The 25,275-nt window shown below is 42.8% G+C and overlaps 2 long non-coding RNA genes across 3 annotated transcripts in view; one reads left to right on the top strand and one right to left on the bottom strand.

Moving 5' to 3' along the window:
- LOC135254771 (uncharacterized) overlaps positions 1-25,275 on the bottom strand; it is a 43,682-nt gene that overhangs the window by 7,011 nt on the left and 11,396 nt on the right. The window contains exon 2 of one of the 2 annotated variants that reach the window (XR_010329961.1): positions 335-389. This is a non-coding gene — a long non-coding RNA (uncharacterized LOC135254771). Of the gene's footprint in view, positions 1-334; positions 393-25,275 lie in introns of both variants that reach the window. The other variant, XR_010329960.1, reaches the window with a different exon arrangement.
- LOC135254768 (uncharacterized) lies at positions 19-23,061 on the top strand. Its single transcript, XR_010329958.1, has 6 exons — positions 19-3,638; positions 6,155-6,270; positions 14,858-17,826; positions 17,979-18,022; positions 18,153-19,103; positions 21,820-23,061. It is a non-coding gene; the product is annotated as an uncharacterized LOC135254768 (long non-coding RNA).

Below are 25,275 nucleotides of genomic sequence, written 5' to 3' on the forward strand. Positions count from 1 at the left end.
CATAGGGGAGAGTCCCCATAAATGTAAAACGGTCAATAACTTTATGTACAATGTGGCTACCGTAGCCATTTCAGGTTTGTACATGTGCAATTCAGGCCTCTACCATCTCCAAAAGGAAAGGAGCAATGTGATAGCCTTTACGGCAATTACTTCTGTAGCCCTGGGCTTTGCCCTTTAAGACTGGGCTTTATCCAATAAATATCTTCCTTTTTAGAAAAAGAAATGGAGAAATATAGTTTGTTAGTAACATACTTACACGTGTGAATTTATATATACAGCCTACCTTGCTTGCAGTCCAAAACAACCTCCTACTGGTCAGATGAACGTCACTCACCTTTTATTTGATGTTGACTGGTTGTGGGGTGGGACATGCGGAGAAGTATGGGATGCTGCTAGAGAGAATACGGGGAGAGACGAGAGGAGAGGAGAGTGAGTGCCGGATTGAGCGCTGCATGACGAGAGCCAGATGCAGCTTGGAAGATAAAAGCCGTATCAGATTATGTATTAGGTGAAAAGACGGTAATTGAAAAGCTTACACACTGCATGCAAGTAGTTAATGCACCAAAGTGTGAATTTGTGTCTGTGAATTACACTTTTGTATCTGTTAGCTTTGTAAAGTTGGTATGAGCTCAGCGGCTAATGCTAGGTCAGCTACTGAAGTCTAGAATTACACCCATGTTGTTTGGGCTAGTTAGCTAAGCTAGTTCAGTACAGTCTCTGGGTACTACACGTGAAAACTGCAGACCCAGATAGCACTCTGGGTGACTGGAAAAGCCTGTGAGTTCCTCTGGCAGCGCAGGACCCAAGAATTCATCCCAGATAGCCAGGGCCGGCCCGTGGCATAAACAGTCTATGCTGTTGTTTAGGGCCACAACCGCTGGGGGGGGGGGGGGGGGCACACGACCACGAGGGGGGCCACATGATCCAATGTTTATATAAGGTAAATAACGTTATTTTTGTAATAACGTTATTCATCCCCTATCGCGGAACTCACGGTATTAATTTTAAATGGAACAGCAACAGAGCATTTCATAACAATGTAATGTAAGAAGGATTTTACAGGGAAATGCCCCCCCCCCCCCGACAGAATCCAACAGACACCCCCCCTCCCCCTTAGATTTTCTTAGGGCCACCAAAATGACCGGAAAAGCCCGCAAGTTCCTCTGGCAGCTTTGGAGAAATACCCTTTTTCCTGAGAACATTCATCTACCCACCTGTGTCACTCTACCACCATCAGCATCATCTCATATCCACAGATTACCTACGGTAGGGACTGTGAGTACCATATTTGTTTCTTGCTCTGTCGGAGTTAAGGGGCTATTGATATTTAGTCACAACGTACCCAAGCAACGATTAGGCCTGCAATGGGTGTTTATTTTATTTTGTTTAAGCATTGCCAGCTTGTGTCTTTTGAGTTCAAGGTGTGTGGGCCCACAAAATATTTGAAGGTGTTATATTGAGCAAAGTGCTTTTGGTCACTAACTTTGCATTTCTGAACGGAAAGCTATTTTAAATTGCACTGTGAAAGGAATAGCCTATTAGAAGCCCTGTTGGCATAATTTGAGTGTCCTAAACAAAAAGCTACTATTCAAATTACCTGTTTTTATTTGTTTTGTGTTTTCTATTGGCTAATCTATTACTAAACTGAAGTTTTTTTTTTCTATAATTCTGAATAAATGGGACTATATATTTGTTAACATACTTACCTGAGTTAGTTATTACTGGTACTTTTGATATTTACCTGTATAATCTTGTTGAAGTTCATACTTATCATAGATTTGTGTAACTCTGGTGAAAGTTATGGTGTTTTGGGTTAAATATACTTACCTTAATGGGGGAAACCCATAATTAGTGAAATCCATACTTACCTTTAAAAGTTGAATCCTTCTAAAATCTGTACTTTGATTAGAGATAGTCCAGTGAAGTAAATACTTACCCGAAGGGGTTATTCTTGTCATGGTTCTGTCTTTTTGTTTCTATTTTTCCTTTTTGGGCCGCCAGTTGGTGGTACTTGTCAGTTTTTGTATTTCTGTTCATTCCCTCATTGGTTTCCCCTGTGTTAATTGTATTATTGTTTTCCATTATTGTCTCGTTATTTAATCATTGTTCCCACCTGTCTCGTTATTTCATCATTGTCCCCACCTGCCTCTCGTTATCCCTTCCCTCTCGTTTGATTATGTATTGAGTTCACTTGTGTCTTGTCTATTTAATTTATTTGTTCCCCTGACACGGGTGCTGGTTCCTTGTGTTTGTTTCTGACTCTATGTATCTGCCCGATTTGGTCCTGCTTGCGTTTCATGTGTGTTTCTGCCTGCATTCCCGCTTGTGTTCCGCTTGTATGTATCTGCTTGCTTGTGTTTGTGTTTCTGACTGTGTTTCTGCTTGTGAGTTTCCACCTATTTGTGTGTGTTCCGCCTCCCCGTATTTCTGACCTGCCTGTGTTTTGGCCTGCCTGTGTTCTGTTCGTTTTTTTGGGGGGTTTTTTGAGTTTGTGGTTTTGCCCCTCGTGGCCCCTTTGTTTGTTCCTGAGTTTTTTTTGTATTAAATTCTTTTTCAGCCAGTACTGGACCCAGCAGGGTTATTAAATATTAAAATGTACCAGTGCAAGAAGGCAGAGCTCCATACAGTTGTTTATATCACTGTCAGGGCTCTCTTCACTCTGAGCCCTGCTATTAATTGCTAGAGGTAAATAATTCCCTCGCAACTAAATCAGTAGCAATCATAAAGATAATTGTATAAATGCCTTGAAGGATCTTGTCGGTTTCTAAAAGGTCCCTTCTAAATGCTCTTCTTACAGCGATGAGTTGTTCATCAACAAAAACCTTGCATTCATTTCTGCTGTTGGTGTTTGTGTGATTTAGCTAATTTAAACATAAATCTGTGATTCTGCCGGTTTGGGCTTAAGACAAGTTCGGCTAAATTGTGAACTTGCTTCTTGAAACCAAAAATCCAGAGTTTATTCCCAAATGTTAACAAACTAATCAGGTTAACTGAGTTAGCCACATATGTGAAACAGGGCCCCAGTATTTAAAACATGTTCTGGACCTGTTTACAATTTAACTTCAGTTTTGAATAGGTTTTGTAAAAAGGTTGCAACATCTTATGCTAGCTGGGCATTTGTTCAAGTTCAGAAAAGCTTAATGCTCAGTTATTAATTCCTTGTTTACCTCAGTGGGCACTGGGGATACAGCAAAAACAGATTCCATTCGAACCAAATTGATAGAAGCTAATTGAAGAAATAAGCTTACCAGGAATTTTCAAGTGACAATCATGCTCCTGTTTTGAAGGTCCACACACTTGGTCAGAGAAATGTTTGAGCTCTGCCAGCTTGAGCCCTCATTCAGAGAGGAGCAGCAGGGAGGGTGAAACCCATCCAAATTTCGTATTGATGAGAGTGGACGTCCCACTCGATTTCAAACCATATTCCCACTGCTTCTAAAATAAAATAGTATTAATTGGCTTGTGGAAATGAACTTCTCATGGTTCCATCCAAGATGTGGTTGAATCCACAGATGTGCTCAGGAGCAAAGAGATTAAAAAATTGCTTCTTGTTTCTTTAGATTTTGGACAGCCAACCCTTGAGCTATCTGTCTGTCTCCTTTCAAGAGGGGTCACCGGGAACAGCTTTGATGGTGAAAGTAAGGAACAAGAACCCAACTTGTACAAATAATGTGTTCCAACAAAACAGACAGTATAAACTGTTTTCTTTGTGATCCTTCTTCATCCATGTGGCAGTGCCCGATGTTGACAGCCTGAAATTAAAATTCTCCTTTGTTTCGAAAAGTATTCCAACAGAGCCGGTGAAGCATTGCCTTTTTATTCCCTTACAGCAATGTCACTAAAACAAATCAAGCTTCGGCTGCTTCAGCTAAGTCTTGCCTTCCCATTTTCTCCTCATAACCTATCCCTCTTCTGCTCTCGGCCTCTCTGTAATACTCTCACTTTATATGCCTCTCGTTTATATCTCATTTTGTCTTCCCCTTTTGCTTCTGTCTCTTCTCTCAGCATGGCAGCCTTTCAAAGAAGACTGGCATGGCTCCAGGCTCTACTTATAACAAAAACAGTTCACTAAAGTGTTGAAATAAAGTGGCAATAAGTTTCAGTCCTCACCTGTCCTCACTCCCTCCCTGGCACAAAGTTTCCACCACCACCACCTATAAGCACTAGCACATGTGCACCCATTGGTTTACTCACTCTGCACACTCACTTACTTCTCATTCCCTCCTCACTCCCTCCCTGGCAGCCAGGACTTAATTTCAATGTTTCAGTTGCCACTCATTTCCGGCAGGTTTCCTTAAAGCGTGCCGGGATCTCTGCTCCAATCCAGCTCTTGCTCTTTTTCCATTACATTTCACAGAGACTTCTCTTTTCTACTGAATGATAAAAATTTTCCTTCAGAATGATAAAATTGTCTAAACATTTATTATGGGTCAGTTTTAATTTCACATTAAACCTACAGCTAAATAGCTTAAATGCTCTATAACTAAGAAATGATGACAACAGCACCTGGAAGTTTTGTTAAACAAAATAAAACCAAGGGAGTGATTTGGTGTTGCTCAAATGAAAGAAGAAAAATAATAAGGCACATGTCTATCATAATTCATATCAATGGCATGGCTTAACTGAACTGAGCTTGATTGAATGAGTTGTGGTTTCGTCATGCTTTAAATACACTTATTTTGATAATTTACTGTATCTCCTGGTTCAAAATCAGCATAGGTTTGACTAGTATTACTTACTCATAGATATTGCTAAGCAGCAAAAGAGCAAGCCTACCCCATGCTGCATTTTTTTAACATCTACACTCCTGGGCAAAAAAAATGGGCCAAGCCCAAAATGGCAAAATATTAAGTTTTATTTATTTTTTTTGTTTTCCTTTTTTTAATTTTTTATTTAAGTGAACAAAAACAAACAAAACAAAAGGACAGAGGAGGTAACAAAGTCATAAAATAAACTGACCTAATCAAACCAGAACAAAACAGAAAAAGAGGAAAGAAAACCAATAATCAAACAAAGAAGAGAAAGAGAGAAAGAAAAAAAAGAAAGAAAAAAAAATATATATGTATATATAGTGGTCATAAATGCTACTAGCACGCACACCTGCCAGGCCGCCACCTCCCCGCCCCCCCCCCCCCCCAGGCACACACACCCGAAAACCCCTCCCCCCCCACCCCCCACCCCATAGCACAACCGCCAAAACAAAATATTAAGTTTTTAATGGTCTTAACGACAAATCATTGGTCAGAAAATTAGCAAGAATTAAACAAATGCACTTCTGAGACTTCCTGTGTCACTATTTGCTCTTTACTTTTGCTGCAATGAACTGTTTGGGGAAAAGCTAGAAACAGGGAAATTAATTTATACAGTAGACAAATTAACATAATGTTAAATAAAAGAGTCATGTTTTGTATTTGGTTGCATATCATTTGCATGCCATGACTTCCTGATGTCTGTGACCTATCAACATCATCAGAGACTATCTTATTTTCAGGTTGTCCTACAAGCGATACAAAAACTCTCTGTATTTGAATGGATCTCTATAGGAATTGGGGGGTGGGACTAGATTCAGCTGTAAATTATGCTGATACTGTATAGAACACATTTGCTGGCTAAATGGCTTTAAGTCATCAAATGTCCAAGGTATCAAATGAGCCTCAAATCACCATGCTGCTGCCAGATATGCAGTAGATACTACAAGCATTGTTTCTCCTGATTAATTTTCCTGTTGAACTCCATGGAAAAAATATTCTTGTAGTATCTACAGCATATCTGGCAGCAGCACGGTGGTTTGTTGGTAAGACCATTAAAAGCTTAATATTTTGCCATTTTGGGCTTGGCCCATTTTTTTGCCCAGGAGTGTACATGTAGAATGTAAATAGAACATATGTTTAAAAGGGTATAGAAAAGGCATAACCTTTTCCACCTGACACATGATTACAAACTGGCCAACAAATGATGTAAAGCCTACAGAAAATCACAACTGGCAGATAAAGGTCTCTTCACTCTAATCTGTTGACATGACTACATAGATAGCTGTACATAAATAAGTGTATTTTAAACATGACAAAACCACAACTGATCCAATCATGCATGAGTCCTATTTTTTGCAATATGGAGTAAGTAGCCCTGCTTTTACTCTATTTGATGGATGTAGAGCTGGATTTGAATCTGGCCTGGGCCTTTCTGTGTGGAGTTTGCATGTTCTCCGCCATGTCTGCATGGGTATCCTCCAGGTACTCCAGTTTCTTGCCACAGTCCAAAGACATGCAGGTAGGTTAACTGGAGACTCTAAATTGCCAATAGGTATGAGTGTGTGAGTGAATGGTGAGTGAATGATGTGTGCCCTGTGATAGATTGGCAGCCTGTCCAGGGTGTATTACTGCCTCTCGCACTTCCCCAATGCATGCTGGGATAGGCTCCAGCTCCCCCGTAACCCTGCCCAGGATAAACGGGTATAAATAATGGATGGATGGACATCCACATAGGCTTAATGTTACCTCAAAGTACATGTAAGGTACAGTATATAATAACAAAGTAGTGGCCTTCCTTTACCCAATTCCACACCCTCAAAGCATCTATTTTTTTATTATTGTTTACACAAATAAAGAATAAATGTTAGCACACAAAGTAATTTACAAAATCAAATGTGCTTGAGAGCTTGGAAACCCTACAGGGCTAATACTAGAACCTCACCTTAAGCAATAATAAGAAATCATATATCAATAATAAGAAAAACAACCAAACAAATATTAATTGTAAAATCGGAAAAGAGAACAGATAAGGGAGAGGGGAAATTACTGCCATTACACTGTAAGATTTCCAGTATTTTCTGACTATACATATCAGTCAAAGAGCTTTTCTGCACACACGAGAAGATGAAATATAACTTTATTTTAATATTTAATATTGTCTCATAAATATTATCTGTCCATCATATGCTCTCATAAGTTAATATTGTATACATATACAGCACTCATATATTAATCCCTTCGCACAGCCAAATCTGATCAATCCTCACCAATTTAGGGGGTGTTCTATTTAAGATGTTATAACTCCAGATGTGAGCATCACAGAGACTTGGGAAATGGCTTAAATGAAGCAAGTCAGTTCTACCATTTACAATACCATTTACAATATATTAGATAATATACATAATTTAGGAAGAAATAATGGACTGCATTTATCTAGCGCTTTTATCCAAAGCGCTTTACAATTGATGCCTCTCATTCGCCAGAGCAGTTAGGGGTTAGGGGGTAAGGTGTCTTGCTCAAGGACACTTCAACACGCCCAGGGCGGGGTTTGAACCGGCAACCCTCCAACTGCCAGACAATCGGTCTTACCTCCTGAGCTATGTCGCCCCAATATAAGATGCGACCAATGCAATTATATTGATTATCTTGTAAAAAATGCAGTTGTTCTCCTGCAGTTTGAAATAAAATACTGAGAGGTACTAAAAATCTATGAAGCAAAAAGCAAGCAGTGTAACCTGGTGTCCCTTAGCGGACTTAGGGGACTTACTAAGCATGCCGCAAATTACTGTCAGTGCCATAAAATTATGCGTCTGGTTATGTAAATGAGCACTGCCACAGCTACTTCATTTAAATGCACTGCTGGCATTTAACTCTTGCATACTGTATGACAGGAAAGCAACATTGTTGTACCGCTCCAGCGCTGGTGAAGTCGGGTTTAAGACAGGTGTCAGGATCAATGGATGCAACTGATAGGCGCTGCCATGTGTGGCACCGTACTGGGTGTGACGGTGCAGGCGGGGCGGCACAGAAATACACAGACCGGAGGTTTGGGGAAAAATAGCCCAACAGGGCTCTTTAATCAAACCAAATTAAGCACGCAAATCAAAGCCGTACTCAACAACAAAAGTTTCTTCTTTAAATTAAATTAAAGTAAAGTAAAATAACTGAAATTAAAGTAGTGATGACCCGGAGACAGCTTAGGGGATCCCTCTTTGAAGCGCGAAGAGGGATGTGGTCCCGCGTCTCCGCTGGCTCTGCAAAACAAGTGCAAATTTACAAACAGATATTTCGCCGCTCTGTTCTCGCCCGAAAACCCCCTCTCTCAAGGGAGACAAAGGCCTCCTCTTAAGCTCCCAGCTCGTTTCCCTGGAGTAGCGGCAGCTGTGTGGCCTCATTGACTTCAGGTGTGATGAATGCCAATGAGGGAGTTGGGGAATTTCCCGGTTGCCGCTCTCCAGGGTCCTGTGGCTGGGCTTCGCAGAGTGGTGCTGTCCTGGGTCCTGAACTGCGAGCCTAGTGGTAGGTTTGAGCTGATGACCATCCGGCTGGGAGGGGCACTGCGGGGCATGCCCCGATCCACGCCACATCCCTCCCCCCTAAGCGAACCGCCACCAGTGCTTGCCGCGGCCGCCCAGAGTGTGTGCAGGCGGGACAGGGCGTCAGCGTTCCCATGGAGCCTTCCGGGACGGTGGACCACCTCAAAGTCGAAGGGCTGGAGTGCCAGGAACCAGCGGGTCACCCTGGCATTGGTGTTCTTCTCCCGGGCCATCCACTGGAGGGCGCGTGATCTGTAACCAGAGTGAACTTCCGCCCGAGCAGGTAGTACTGGAGTGCGGAGAGGGCCCATTTAATGGCAAGGGCCTCGCGCTCCACAGCAGCATACCGGGATTCACTCGGGCGGAGCTTACGGCTCAGAAATAACACGGGGTGCTCCTCATCGCCGTGTACCTGGGACAGAACCGCGCCCACCCCCGTCTCCGACGCATCCGTTTGGACCAGGAAGGGCCGGTCGAAGTCCGGGGTATGGAGGACCGGGTCCGAGCACAGGGCGGCCTTCAGGTCCTGGAACGCCCTCTCCTGCTCGGGGCCCCACAGCAGTTTCTCTGGTGACCCTTTTCGTGTGAGGTCAGATAAGGGAGCGGCTGTGGAGGAGAAATGAGGGATAAAACGCCTGTAGTACCCGGCCAACCCCAGGAAGGCACGTACCTGGGTCTTGGTGGCGGGCCGGGGCCAGTCCTTCACAGCCTGCACCTTCTTATCTTGGGGCTTGAGCAGGCCCCGACCGATGGTGTAGCCCAGATACTGTGCCTCGTTTTGCGCTATGCAGCACTTGGCGGGATTGGCGGTGAGGCCAGCTTGTCGCAGCGCCCCCAAAACAGCCTGGACATGAATCAGGTGGACAGCCCAGGTGCGGGAGTGGATTACCACATCGTCCAAGTAGGCTGCTGCATAGCGCTGGTGTGGCCGGAGTACGACGTCCATCAAGCGCTGGAACGTTGCTGGTGCCCCATGGAGCCCGAACGGCAGGACCCGATACTGGAACTGGCCCACCGGGCTGGTGAAGGCAGTCTTCTCCTTGGCCGACTGGGTGAGGGGGACCTGCCAATAACCTTTGGTTAGGTCCAGGGTTGTAATAAAGCGAGACTCACCCAGTCGCTCGAGTAACTCATCCGCCCGGGGCATGGGTACGCGTCAAAGTCGGACACAGCGTTGAGACGTCTGAAGTCGTTACAGAAGCGCAGGGAGCCATCGGGTTTAGGCACGAGGACTATGGGGCTCGACCAAGGGCTGCAGGCCTCCTCAATGACTCCCATTGCTCTCATCCTCTCAATCTCCTCCACGACGGCCGCTTTCCGTGCTTCTGGGATCCTATACGGGCGTATGTTCACCACGGTGCGCTCTGGCGTATGGATATGGTGCTCCGTTAAGGTGGTACGACCTGGGAGAGGGGAGAACACATCACGGTTTTGGTCAACCAGTTCTCTCACCTCTTGGACCTGGCGGGGGCTCAGGTCAGCACCATATCGCACAGTCTCCCGGGGCGCAGGGGTTGTTTCTTCGGTGGTGAACATCGCCGCCGTTGCTGCTGCAGGACCCTCTACCCACCTCTTGAGCAGATTCACATGGTACACCTGCTGCGGTTTCCGGCGTCCGGGCTGGTCTACGCGGTAGTTCACTGGTCCCACTCGCTCTTTAACTGTGTAGGGTCCCTGCCAGGTGGCTAGAAACTTATTTTCAGGGGTGGGTACGAGTAGAAGGACACGGTCACCTGGCCGGAACTCTCGGGGTTGGGCGGGCCGGTTATATGTCCGCTGCTGGGCGCGTTGTGCTTCCACCATGTGCTCTCGCACCACTGGCATGACACTTGATATGCGGGAGCGCATCTCCTCTACGTGTTCGACCAGGCTCCGGTGCGGTGATGGCTGTTCCTCCCAGGCTTCTTTGGCGAGGTCCAGGAGTCCTCTCGGCCGCCGCCCATACAGTAGCTCAAAAGGGGAGAAGCCAGTGGAAGCCTGGGGCACCTCCCGAATGGCGAAGAGCACATACGGCAGGACCTGGTCCCAGTCCTTGCCGTCAGCAGCGACGATCTTCCGGAGCATCCGCTTCAACGTCTGGTAGAACCGTTCGACTAGCCCATCCGTTTGTGGGTGATAGACTGACGTACGGAGATGTTGTACTCGCAGCAGGTGACATGTGTCCGCCATTATCTTGGACATGAATGGAGTGCCCTGGTCCGTAAGAATTTCTTTTGGTATGCCGACCCGGCTGACGAGGTGCACCAGCTCGCGAGCAATGGCCTTGGAGGTGGCGACGCGGAGGGGCACGGCTTCCGGATAGCGGGTGGCATAGTCCAGGATGACCAGGATGTAATTGTGTCCCCGGGCTGACTTGGGCAGGGGTCCGACCAGGTCCAGGCCGATCCTCTCGAAGGGGGTCTCTATAATGGGGAGAGGGATTAGAGGGGCGGGTGGTGGCCTTACCGGGGAGGTGCGTTGGCACACCTCGCAACTGCGGCAGTAATCCTCCACCGCTCTGCGCATTCCTGGCCAGTGGAAGCGGTCTGCCACCCGCTCTAGGGTCTTCTGCATGCCCAGGTGAGCTCCCAGGATGTGTGTGTGGGCCAGCTGTAGGACGGTGGCCACGTACTGGCGGGGTAAGACCAGCAGCTCCCGGACTTCTCCCCGTCTCGTGGTGTTGTAGTATAGCAGCCCGTGTTGCACCGAGAAGTAATTTGCTTCTAGGGGTCCTTCTCCCCTCTTTACCCCTTCAAGGACCCGCACCTGGCTCCAGCAGTGGCGCAACCGGTCATCCTGGACCTGCGCGGTGCCAAACTGTCCTTTACGCTGTGCCTGGGGAGGGAGATTGGACATCGTTAAGGGGGGTACGAGCTCACCTTCCCCATCAGCTTCTTCTGCCACCTCGCTTACTCCAACCCGTTCTCCCAGCCAGGCAGAATAGGGTTGACCTGATGGATGGACACGAGGTTTGGCTCGTCGGGGCCATGACCCGGTTCCCTTCCTTCGGGCTCTTCTGCCCCCCCTCTGGACAATTCTGGCAGCCTGGTACAGGGCGTCGAATTGCTCCGCAGCCAAGCAACTCCGTCCATGGGGCAAGCGAGCTGGAATGGGGGCCGGGTCGGTGGGCATGGACACATCTGAGGGCGACTTTCCAGAGGTGGGTAGCAGGGTGGGTATTTTCCCTCGGGCCTGGGCCGAGTCCGGTGGGGTCGGCTTCCGGTCACCTCCAGTCTGGGGACGGAAGAGGGAGCGCTCGGTCGGTCCTGCCTTCAGCATCTCTTGCGTGGCTTCGACTCGCTCCACCAGCTCCACCAGGTCCTCAGGGCTCTGTGGTGAATGCTGTCCGGCCAGCTTCTTTGCCTCATGCGGTAATGCCCGGAGGTACCGATCCATGGCGACCCGGTCGAGGATCTGCTCCACGGACAGGCGTTCAGGTTGGAGCCAACGGGTAACCAGCCTCCGGAGTGACGCCATCTGGCTGCGCGCGTTGACCCCCGGTTGGTAGGCCCAGGTGGTGACCTGTTGTCCAGCGGATGTGGGGGATACACCGGCTCTGGCTAGTATCTCCCTCTTCAGCCTGTGGTAGTCCCGGGCTTCTGCTGCGCCCAGGTCTTGGTATGCTTGTTGGGCCTCGCCGGTGAGGAAGGGAGCAAGGGTGTCTGCCATCTCCCGGGATCCCATAACTCGCGCTCGGCCACCCGCTCAAAGGTGTGGAGGTAGGCCTCCACGTCGTCGGCTTCAGTCATTTTTGTCAGGACATCCTTAGCCTTCGTCCTGCTACCCGGGAGCGGTACGGCCGATGCGCTGTGGGCCTGGACCACCTCGGTGAGCCAGATGACCTGTTCAGCCATGACCTGGGCAGCATGTTGTTGTCCCAGGTTAGCCTCCACGAGCGCCCGTAAGAGGTCCTCCATGTCGCAGCTAAATTGGGGAACACAAGACTAATGAAAGAGGGGGGGGGGAAGAAACAAACAAACCAAAAAAAAAAACTCTACCGCGAGAACGAGTGTAATACTCGAGCTCGGGGTAGTTAGCTGCAGTCTGCTATTACTCCGTGCCTATGCCCGCATTCTCCACCACTGTGGCACCGTACTGGGTGTGACGGTGCAGGCGGGGCGGCACAGAAATACACAGACCGGAGGTTTGGGGAAAAATAGCCCAACAGGGCTCTTTAATCAAACCAAATTAAGCACGCAAATCAAAGCCGTACTCAACAACAAAAGTTTCTTCTTTAAATTAAATTAAAGTAAAGTAAAATAACTGAAATTAAAGTAGTGATGACCCGGAGACAGCTTAGGGGATCCCTCTTTGAAGCGCGAAGAGGGATGTGGTCCCGCGTCTCCGCTGGCTCTGCAAAACAAGTGCAAATTTACAAACAGATATTTCGCCGCTCTGTTCTCGCCCGAAAACCCCCTCTCTCAAGGGAGACAAAGGCCTCCTCTTAAGCTCCCAGCTCGTTTCCCTGGAGTAGCGGCAGCTGTGTGGCCTCATTGACTTCAGGTGTGATGAATGCCAATGAGGGAGTTGGGGAATTTCCCGGTTGCCGCTCTCCAGGGTCCTGTGGCTGGGCTTCGCAGAGTGGTGCTGTCCTGGGTCCTGAACTGCGAGCCTAGTGGTAGGTTTGAGCTGATGACCATCCGGCTGGGAGGGGCACTGCGGGGCATGCCCCGATCCACGCCACACATGTTAAAAATTAGTAAAAACTTCAGAACACATTTTTCATATTTTAAGTTGTTTAATTCCGTACCCAATAGCCAACCATCTCCAGTGTCCCCATCTTATGTAATTGGCAGCTGTTCCTACACTGTAAAAACTAATTTTGCCCATTAGTCATAATAACTTATAATTCATTGTCAGTATGACTACAAATTATTGAAATTGTTGTGATAACTCAATATTTTCTGTTTATGTCGTCTCAACTAATGAAAAGTTTTCAAACTTAGAAAAATGATTCAATTGAAATTAAGAATGGCAATCAAAAGGATGTACAGATAATAGCTTCTGTCATTGACTGTTTATTAAATATGTAATCACGTTGAACGTGCTTCGCCAACAAAACCATTGCTGCTGTCCGCCATTTTCACTCTCGTTCAAGTTCACCACGTGTGGATCTATGGCCGTTTGGATTGTAGCACTGGAATTCTGATAAGGTAGCTAAAAGTTTGGCACATACCGTAAAACTTCAATTATTATCCAGGGCTTTTTTTAAACTGACTGAAGTCTAACTGGGAGTCGGCTTTTATTTGAAGTTTTACAGTATATAATCTTAAATGGCTCTTTGTCTTTCTTTTGCTACCAAGTTAGCGGTAGCTAACCTAGCTTTTAGTAATAATATTGACGTTTTAACAATTAGTTGTTTTAACAACAGGGGGACGTCAGATAAAAATAATTTCGTGTATCACAGACATCCCCAGTGATTTTAGTCCAGTCCAAATTGACCATGTGTGTTTTTAGTTGCGTCGGAGGTGCCAATAAGTGAAGACATCTAACTAGTGCTTTGGTCAATGTAGTCAATTGAAGCAACAAATTCCTCATCTCTGTTTGCCGGCTCGCAGAGCCATGCCGGCAGTATGGCAAGCCATTTTAGCTTTAATTAATTAAAGGATATCGCAAATTCAAATTCTAACTAGTTAGAATGCAAATTCTTGATATCAGATATTCAATGGTAACTAGTTATAATGTGTATTTCTGATATCAGAAATTCAATTTTAACTAGTTAAAATGCATATTATTGATATCGGAAATTAAATTTTAACTAGTTAAAATGCCAATTCTTGATATCGGAAATTCTATTTTAACTAGTCAAATTGAAAACATTTTTCTCATTAATTTCAATGGGAGTTGGAATTTGACCTAGTTAAAATGCTAATTTCTGATATCATAAAATCAATTACTGATATCAACAATATAATTTCAACTAGTTAAAATACCTATTTCTGATATCATGAATTCAATTGTAACTAGATAAAAATTGGAATTCTTGATATCAAGAATATAATTTTAACTAGTTTTAATTAGAATGTCCAATTTTAACTTGTTAAAATTTAATTCTTGATATCAAAAATGAAAGGTCCCATTGAAATGAATGGGGGAAACGCTTGAATTATAACTAGTTATAATTGAATTTCTGATATCAAGAGTTTGCATTCCAACTAGTTAGAATTGTATTTGTGATATCCTCTAGAAATGATTTAAAGCTAAAACGGCTTGCCATACGACAGTGCCTACATGTACCAGGATGCATTGCGCGAGCTTCTGACCCCCCACCTCCAAACCCATGCAGGCTCAACAGTGCAAGCGTTTCACTCGCATTTGCAACTAAAAATAGATGTGTGCGAACTGTAAAATGTATTTAGGAGCATGTGTTAAGTTGTACAGAAGTAGTGGCCTTGCAAATTGTAAACAATAGCCCTACTGTAATGTCAATGTGATGAGGATTGTAGCGGAACGTTGACACACACAAACTGTCATTTCACAATATTAATTAGCAATATTACCAGTATGAACTGTTTGTAAATTGATTTTGTTATGGTTGTAGGGTGTATTGTAACCATTGCCATTATACTGACATGATGTTGTATCTTTTAGGTCCTGGTCGGATGCTACATTTGGCTTCTTCATGAATGAGATGGATATATAGTTTTGCACTTATGTCACAAGAAATTATTGAAGAATACTTGAACACTACAGATCCAGTCATGGTCACTATGGAAGAAGATTAGCTCTCCCCTGCATTTACAGCGATTGTGTGTGCTATATGCAGTCACAAAAGTCTCTCCAAACACACGAGACAACGTGGTGTTGAGAATTAGATGCCATTTATGTGACTTTGAAGAACCTGCAGACGTTAAACTATACTTTCGTAATCTTGGCACGCATTTGAGAAATAAGGAAACTGTCATTTGCTCATTTAATCGTTGTGCTTTTAAATCAAGTGTTAACTCCAGTTTTCCACCACACAAAAGTCTATCATAACTCCAACTCTTTACAAGATTTTAAAGCAGAGCTTCTTCTTGGCCCACCAAAATAAATTGAACACTCAGAAGATCATGTTTTAGATACTGCTGCACAAATAGCCGATACTAACACTCAATCAGCAGATGGAAATTGTGTTGACTTCCAGTCAGATGATGACGAAGATGCTGACATTGAACATGGCAATGACATTGGTGAAAAAATTAAGGGAAGACTTGCATCTTTGCTTCTACGCATGCAAGCAGTCTACACAGGAAATAATTAATGAATTTTATGAAATTGGTATTTTAGCTGGTGAACTTTCAAAAAACACTGTTTAAGTGGTTCTTAAAGAGCATAACTTAAATATAGATGATGCCACACTGAAGTTAGTGACTGAGACCCTCCAGAAAACCAATCCTCTTAGCTGTCTTTCAGAGAGTGGTCCTCTTGGAACTGAATACAAAAGGCAGTCATTTTACAACAAAAGATTTAATGTTATTGAGCCAGTTGAATATGTTTTAGATGGTCTGCACAAAAAAACTTCTGTATATGTCCCAATTTCAATTGTATTGCCAAAATTATTGAATGGGGTGACGTAATTGACAAAATCCTAGAACAGTCAAACGTAAAACCTCAGTTTGGTCAGTACAAATCAGTTTGTGATGGGCTATACTTCAAAGATAATCCACTTCTTTCAGATGAAGACTTGGGTATTTCTCTAGGATTATATATTGATGAATTTGAAATATGCAACCCTTTGGGACTTCAAGAAAAAAACATAAAGTTACTGCTATTTATTTGGTATTTGCAGATTTGCCTGTCAGATGCAGATCAGCCTTATCCAATATATACCTTTCAGTACTGAGCAATAGTAGTGATGTGAAGACTTTTGGTTATGAACTAATTGTTGAACCACTTCTTAGGGAGCTTTGTATACTTTAAACCAGGGATTTTACATTGATAGGTTGAGTACTTCCATCAAAGGCACAGTCCTGTATGTGTCACCAGACAATTTAGGAGCTCATTCTTTGGCTGGGTTTTAAGAGTCACTTTGTGTTGATACATTTTGTAGATTCTGCTTAGCCAGCCATGATGCTATTCAGAGTGTCTCTGTGAGGGATGGTTTGTTTCCACTGAGAACTAAAATATCGCACACTGAAGCTGTTCAGAGAGTAAAAGAGAACGAGGGTCTTGTTGTTGATGGAGTGAAAAGGGATTGTGTCCTAAACAGACTAAACTTTCACTATGTAACAGGTTTTCCATCAGACTTCTTACATGACTTATTTGAAAGAATCGTACGTGTGGAGTTGTGTTTGTGTTTAAAGACACTGATAGACAAGAATTACTTTACCTTAGAGGAATTGAATTCTGCCATTCAGCATTTTCCCTATAAATTCTCAGATAAGACAAATAGACCACAGACAATTCCCAAGGCCTTTAGATCAAAAGGAACGGTTGGTGGGAACGGCCATGAAAATTGGTCACTTTTGAGGCTGCTCCCCTTGCTTATTGGCAATAAAATACCCGAGAATGGCACGACTTAGGGTATCATCTTAGATATTAAAGACATTGTGGAAATTCTAGCATCGCCCATGTTCACGGAGGAAAAGCGGTTTTATCTTGAAGCCAGAATCTTTGAACACCGCCAACTCCTACAGGAGGTTTTTCCTGAGTTTAAGCTGAAACCAAAACATAATTTTTTAGAGCATTATCCCCGTCTAGTTTGTTGTTTTGGGCCTTTGCTTGACTTTTGGACAATTAGATTTGAGGCCAAGCATAGCTTTTTTAAGATGGTTGTTCGCGATGTTAATAATTTTAAAAAATATACTACTAACTTTAGCCTCCAGGCACCAGCTCATGTTGGCATATTACATGGGCATGCCTACCCTGTTCAAACCAGCACTGGAAGTTGGAAAAATATCAACTGTCATGTCCTGCCCCCTCTGTCAAAGACACTATCAATTCAGAAATGTGACTGCTATTTCTCTTGCAAAAACTGTATTCTTACACGGAACTCAGTACACACAAGGAATGTTTTTATCAATTCGAAACACAAGTGGACTGCCTGATTTTTGGAAAATTGTTAATGTGTTAATTGTTGAAAACAAGCTGTTTTTTGTGGAAACGTACACAGCATTGGTACACAAAGCACTTGAGTTATGAGGTCTGCAAAAATCACTCTGCAAAACTGCTTGTAGTCCAACCAGAGGAGCTCAATGACTACTTCCCCCTGTCGGTGTATATGGGTCAAGACAGACTTCTGGTTTCTCCTAAAGCATTTCTGCCTCATTGAGTTAAATTAGCACCTCTCTTACACAGTTTCAACAAAACACCAACATTATGACCTTTATAACTGTATGGCTACTGGATTGGATTGCATTGTAGGGTGTCTCTTTTGTTTTGTCCACCCCCTGTATCTTGCTTCAGTTAAGTCTTGCCATTTACTTGTCATGTTTTGTCATTCTCAGCTTCACAGTGGAGCACGAGCTGCCATCCTGGTTTGTTGTCCAGCTAGAGGAGCTCAACGATTACTTCCACGTTGGCGTATATGGCTCAAGACAGACTTCTAGTTTCTCCTAAATCATTTCTGCTGCATTGAGGTGGGTTAACCGCAGAGTTAAAGAAGCACCTCTCTTACACAGTTTTAACAAAACACCAACATTATGACCTTTTCAAATGTATGGCTACTGGATTGGATTGCATTGTAGGGTGTTTCTTTTGTTTTGTCCACCCCCTGTATCTTGTTGTCCAGCTAGAGGAGCTTGAAGATTACTTCCCCCTGTTGGCGTGTATGATGTGAGATGCACTTCTGTTCTCTACCAAAATTCTGCTATTGCACGACAACGGTTATTGATAATTCAAGTGTCATATCTTAAATCTCAAATTGCGGTTACTGTTGAAATAAATACTTATTTTATTATTCCAGTGCCCAACATGCTGCTGCAAATCATTCTCAACAAAGATGACATTAGGAAGATCCAGATTGATAGTTTGCCAGAGACTCTTGATGAGTTTTATTCATTCTTGAAATGTAAGCTTGGATTGGAAGGTGACTTGGTGGTCCAATATGAAGATTGAGAGTTTGACAATGAGCTCTGCAACTTTATGAGCTTGTCTGATCTTCCTGAGGGGAAGGCAACACTGAAGGTAACTGTCAAGCAGGCCCCTGAGTCATATCACACTGATTCAACGTTTGACACGGCAAGTTTGTCCTTGTCCCCATTGTCTTTTCGTGAAGACATTTCCACCTACCATCGGCCTTGGCCTGACCCATTTGAGATTCCTAGATTTTCAAATGATGTAGAGTTGCAACTTAAAAGGGATAATGAAGCCTACCAGGAGAACAGAACCTTGCTTAATACAAGGAAAGACATTAAATCTGAGATACTTGACAAATTGGCAGAAGCAATGTACGCATACACTGCCTACCCATCACGAGAAGAATATGACATCGTTGCACAAAGTCTCATCAAGAAACATCCTTGCCTGAGGGAGCCTGGGTCTGCCAAGGGTTGGCACTGCTGGAAATTCAGCCAAAAATTAAAAATGGGAAACTACAGGAACAAGCTCTGTGTGGCTGGATGCTCTGAACTCCAAGTTAATCGCTGCTCCTCAGGACCAAAACAGAAGCTCAAGAAAGCTAAAAAAGCCGAAGTCAATTTTCTTCCTGACTTCCCTGAAGGAAGAACCAAAAATGTTCTGGAAGATAGATAGATTAGCCATTATTGGAGAGATGAAGAAGAAGAAAGTTGGTATGAAGAAAGTCAACAAAATGATGGTCAGCATCTTCTCCCTGCAACAAAAGCAAATTGTGGAACAAGAGCCACCTGTGGCAGAGGTGAAGACCCAGTGGCCAGCTTTGTTCACGGAGCAACAGGTAAGGGTCAGGGGTGCAGGCTAGACACCTTTAAGTGAAAATTGCAACTCTGATCCTGAATTTGGGTCGGGGGTTAGCTTGCAAGACTTATATATAACATTATATTGGGTTTATGGGTTATTGGACAAATTAACAGGGATAACAGCACTCTATACAGTAACTACAGCTCTTCAGTATATTAAAATAATGCATGGGTGGAGAAATATGTGAATAATTCCATTATTATCCCCCCAGAACACTCATCTGCCCTGTCACATTTCTGACCCTAAAGAGTTTGCATGTCTGGTCTCAAGTACAGATGAGAAACTGTTGCTTTTATGTACCCTTCCTTGTGCCTCATATATTCAAAAATTATTTGAATATATAATTCAAGCAACCATCTATTGTGGTCAGTTAAATAGAAAGTATTTATTATTTTTTTAATATTTGCAGAATGAGCAGTTAGGCCTACGTTTTTTTGCCCTCGATCCGATCAGTTATTCAATATTTAGTATCTGCCGATACCGAGTCCCGAACCAATCTCTCTCACTTTACAGCTACAGACAATGAATGCACTGAAGTGAGTAAAATCAATCCAGTATAGGAAGGTTCAGCTTGTTGAGCAGTCTTAAGTCATAGCTTTCTCCTTCAATGGCCTTTAATGGACAACATTATAAACAAAAATAAGTTATTTAAAATATGGTATTTAAATAATGTAAACAACAAATTTTCAATCCCACTCAATAGCAACAAAAATGTTTAGCCATCTGCTGTTGTGAAGGAGAACTGCAGTTTGGCTGGGAGATGAGCCAGACAAAACATCATTATTTCCTATGGCTGCGAGGTGGCTCACCTTTCTGCACGGATCGAGCTGAAAAGTTTGTGTCTTCGGTTTTCTTTTTTATTTCCTATAGATTGAAGTTGAACTCACTCAAATCACTTCAGCTGACCTGAGAGGGCCCTTTTTTTCTGGGCTGAACCAGCATTTGCCTCGATTACTGGAGCTCTACAGGGCCAAGATTGGCAGCTTTCCAGAGCTGAAAAATCTCCTAAGCATCCTTGATGATGATGTATTTTAGCTTAGGGATGCACCAAAGTATCGGTCAATGATATATTTTGGCCAATACTCACTCTAAAGTTTAATAACGGTGATGTCTAATTTGGCCGATGCCACAGCTGATATTATTACACTAGAAATCCCAGCATGTGAGATGTCATTTGCTTTACTTCTCAGCATGCATGAAAAACATTTTAGGGCAATGTCAATGATGATTGTACACTTTCAACTTATACAACTACTGATGCTAACACGTAGTAACATTGGTATCAGCATTAGTAGTTGTAGCAGTTATAGTAGTACTAATAGAACAATAATAAAACAATACAATCACAATTAGTCGTTGTGATTGTACTGTGAGTTATAGCAGCAACCTCACTAACTCACACTCTTAAATCTTTCTTGCACAATTTCTCTTTCTCTCATCGTCTCACGCTCAGTCACTCATTCGTATACTTATATACAGAGTACCATTTTGAGAGAGTGAACAGACTGTTGCTTGTTGAACATGAATTTAGTTGATCCATAGATTGTTAAATGGTGGTCAGACCTCTGTTATTAAAGTGGTGTCCTCATGGCCACATTTACTTAAGTGGCTAGTGGTTGTGTGGCTTTAATAGTGCATTCCGTCTTAAACACAATTCCAATTAAATGAAAAGGGCCGTCATTCTGAGGGGCCTGCCAGATTTCCTCCATGAAGATCCTTCAAAGTTCCTCAGGCAAGCTTGATTTTTGATGCTGAATGAATCAATGAAACTCGATCGGAAAAGGAGGAGCTAGGCAGGCTGTTTCATGAAGAAAGAAGACGGAGTCCTTTGAGTTGGGCTTGGTGCTCTTTTTCTTTTTTTTGTGACATATCTACTCTGTAACATTATTGAATAATAAATGCATTTATACATGCAGTCAGGGTTGAATCAGCAGAGTTCTGTGGATAAAAATCATCCTTTTTTAAATTGAGACAATTTTCAGACCCACACAACACCCTCTGCAGGGCCCTAGTGTGTATGGATTTGGTTGGCACGCTGATTTTGAGGTTGGACGTCATATGTGCCAATGTGTAATTATTATTTTGAATGACCTTTGCTTCTGGTTAGAATATTCTAAACATTATGCAAGAGAAATATGACAGCGAAAAAGTGTGCCAAACAACCCCAGTGCCCCTTACACTTAACTGCATAATGCACGCGCGCATACACACACACGCTTAACGTTGCCTGACAGCAACAGTTTGGCTAAGATCATGTCAAGCCCTGTCCCAATCTACATTTTTATCATTATTCTGTTGAAGCAAATGTATAAGCGCAAAACAACCACTTCAGAATATATTTCTCCAATATTTCTCCACATAAGCATGCAGAACAGCCAAAACACTCAATGTGCCTTCTGTAAATGTTTCTGTAAAAAGTAGCCAGCTGTAAATGTTTAATGTCCAGCTGTATGGCCGGCCGCCAGTGCTTGTGGAAAACTCTGTCCCCATTTTATTCACAATCAATTTTGGTTACCTTATAACATTTCCTCTAGCACCACTCTCAACCAAATGTACAAACCCACTAATCCCACAACTTACCTTTCCCTACACCACACCAACGGGGCACCAGTGGAGAAACATGTTCTTGTTTTCTCGTAGACAATTACAAATGATTAACCAGCAATATTTATTTTTTTTCTGTCTTTGGGAAGGCCACAGACACTGAGGACAGCATGGCAAGGGAAATGAATGTCGGCATCCTCCTGATGAAAGGATCTTCTTGACGTCTCGGTGGCGCTGGAGGATCAGATCATTCTGCATGGCATCAAGGACTACTCACATGCGGTAGCTATGCTAATTGGTCTGCTATATGCACTGAACATTGACTAACCGAAGGAGCTGTAATATACCTTCAAAGTCATTCAGAAGGTTCTCGTGAATATCGGCAGTGAGCAATGCTCTGCAAGCGTTCATGGACTGAGGAATAGACTTCTTCGTAAAACTGTGTAGGCACTACACTGAGACAGGAGTTTTGTGAAAGTTGACAATGATACATTGGTTGGCCATTATCCTACAGTTTTCTTTAGAGTTCTGTTCCACTATTACAACGTAACTTTGTTCACTAACCGATCTTATGCCACATTCTCAGTTGAGCAAATTTAAGAGCTTTTCCATAAAGTTGTAAGTTGAAATTAGTCATAACTTTTTTCCTACAAGCCTAGGGGTTTGAGGTCTTTACTGCAAAGTCTGTTTTACTACCGTGAGATTGACCTTTTTGGTTGTGCATAATTTTACTTGATATTTTTAGTTTATTATGCACTTACTCATATTTTTACTTGTATTTTTAAAAATACATTTTTCATTAATTTTTTTTACATGCATCTGCAAACACTTGTATAAGTAAGGATAGTGACAGAATGAAAGATAGCGGCAGCAGTAATGAGTAGAGAATACTTATTTGTGCACATTCTAGAGCGGGGATGTTTACCCACAAGCTTGTGCTGTTTTAGGGGTAAAAATATTTTTGTATTTGATGGGATCTGTTATTTTGCTGTATACTCAAAGGTTGTTTTATTACCTTGCCCATCTGTGTTATTAAATCTTTGAAGAACTGGAATTGGTTTGGTTTCTTTTAAACAACCAATAACCTGTAGAGATGAGACCTTTAAATCTAATCTAAAATGAAGCTGAAGTCTAATAAAAGTAAAGAGAATTACTAAATATGTAGTATAAACTTAATCTTAAGCAGAACTGAATTATGATTAAGTTAACTCAAATATAAATATATAATAAAGTTGACATAACATAGTTAGGTAAACTAGATATTGTAGGTAGACTGAACTGTAGATGACTGTAGAACTGTAGAGATTGGCTGGACTACCGGCATCTGCCATCATACCCCTGCAACTCATTCAGAATGCTGCAGCTCACCTGGTCTTCAACCTCCCCAGACACTCCCACGTCACTCCCCTGCTCACTACCCTCCACTGGCTGCCTGTTATGGATTGTATCAAATTTAAAACATTGGTCCTAGCATACCAGGCAGTCAAGGGATCAGCCCCAGCATACCTCCACAAGATATTAAAACCCTACATGCCAGCCAGACCCCTCTGTTCTGCTACCTCAGGACGCCTGGCACCTCCCCCTCTTCGCACCTGCGCTTCCCGAACACGTCTCCTGTCTGTTCTGGCCCCACGATGGTGGAATGACCTTCCCGTGGAGGTCAGAACAGCTGAGACCCTGACCACCTTCAAGCGACAACTGAAGACTCACCTCTTCAGGCTGCACCTCTCCCCATCCCTCCCTACCTCCCTGTAACCTCTAAATTGACTGTAAGCTTAGGGTTGTAACTAGGTAGCTGTTTCTTAGTTGACTTAGTTAATGCACTCGTGTCTTAACTACTGCTTGTATTTTTTGCATAGACTGCGTTGTTGCTGTTCTTGTTTGTGTTAGTGTTAATTAGATTAACCTACAGGGTCCAAGTTAAGCTATGCGGTTGTTCCCTGCACTTGGATCGGTACTTCTCTCTACGGTTTTCAACACACTTGTTCCTGGTTATGGTTATACACTTCATTCTATGTCGCTCTGGATAAGAGCATCTGCCAAATGCCTGTAATGTAATATAATGAAGTATTTTCAGCTTTGGAATTCCAGTTGAAAGAAATTGAAAGATTGTGTTGACTCAACTAGAGAATTCTATAGGAACTGATTTGAAGTTACGCAAACTAAAGGATTTAAGTACAACTGAATTAATATCAAGTTTATTTGACTAGAAAAGTTTATTTGTTTTGAATCATTACAAAATTACCTCAACTTGTCTTCTCAAATTCAGTCAACTTAAAATTAAGGCAGACCGGACACTAACTTTTTAAAGTTAAAACAAGAAGTATCTCTTTACAGTGTAAAGATGACAAGTCATGTGTTTTATAAAGGTTTTAAAAGTTTCCCTCCTTTTGCAAATGTAGGGAAGAGATGCAATAAATGTAACACTTCATACAGGTAACACGATTAATACCAATGTACAATGCTCTACTACCTCCCAAAGGAACGAAGCAATGTGAGAACCTTTGCGGGAAATACTGACAAAAAATATTTTGGAGCAAGCTAAATAAAGTAAGTTTAGAAAGTAATTTTCTGGCTTTATTTTTAGTTGCAATCATATATCATTTAAAAAATGATGTCTACTAACTTTTCAAACTGTCCTTGAAAAGTTAGTATGGCTTTCGGTGTGTATTCTAGCAGAAATTGGATGCTAGGTGACCAAAAAACATGATGTCCCCATCTATATAAATGTAACAGCTGTTAAAATTATACCGCCTTTGAGTTGCTGTAGAAAACAATGTGCTTTTTTGCTGTTATTTGCTTACAGAATGCCATCTAAAAAGAAAACGAGGGGTTTGGTACCCAGGGAGGTCATGGGGGGAGCTTCAAATTTGGAGATTAGGGACACTAGATGGAGTTGAAAACCATCTACATGTAATATCATTTTGGGGAGACCATAGGCATTTTAAATGCAGTTTAATTTCTTTAATAAATGTAATTTTACTCAAAGTGTTTGAAGTTTTAAGTTAATTTGGCATTTAATGTTAAATTTGTTCAGCTAATTTGCATCAGTGTTGACAGCCTCATTTTTTGGTTAATGTAAAAAAACAGCTACCTGGTCACAGGCATTTATAAGCACACATCAGATTGGTCCGTATAGTTGGCTATTTGCTTTAAAAAAGTTTTCCTGGGTGTTAAGAAACAAACAAAAGCACCTTTCCACATCTATTTGGACGTTATCACAACTCACTTCACATTAAGTTATGAAGTTGCTTGTGTGTCCGTTTTTTACATACAGTATTTTTTCATGAATAAAGCCCCATGCTTCATAATCTGAGGATGTTGCTGGTTGCACGTTACCAATGGAAATGTGTTTCCTTGATTAACATTAGTATGCCCACGCATGCACATAATAGGGCATTTCCATTTACTGTAAAAATTATTCCACATCCAATATAATCATGTGGACTAAGTGGTATGAATGTAACATCAGACAGTATTCCTTGGTCTAAATTTTATCTCACTTGAATAAGTTATGAATGTAATTGAGACGGCTAATGACTACTGACATGCCAAAGCTGTTTGTACTAAAAGTCCAGAGTGCTAGGCTCAATATTTCCTTAATA

Source organism: Anguilla rostrata, chromosome 1 (assembly GCF_018555375.3).
Source record: "Anguilla rostrata isolate EN2019 chromosome 1, ASM1855537v3, whole genome shotgun sequence".
NCBI lineage: Eukaryota > Metazoa > Chordata > Actinopteri > Anguilliformes > Anguillidae > Anguilla > Anguilla rostrata.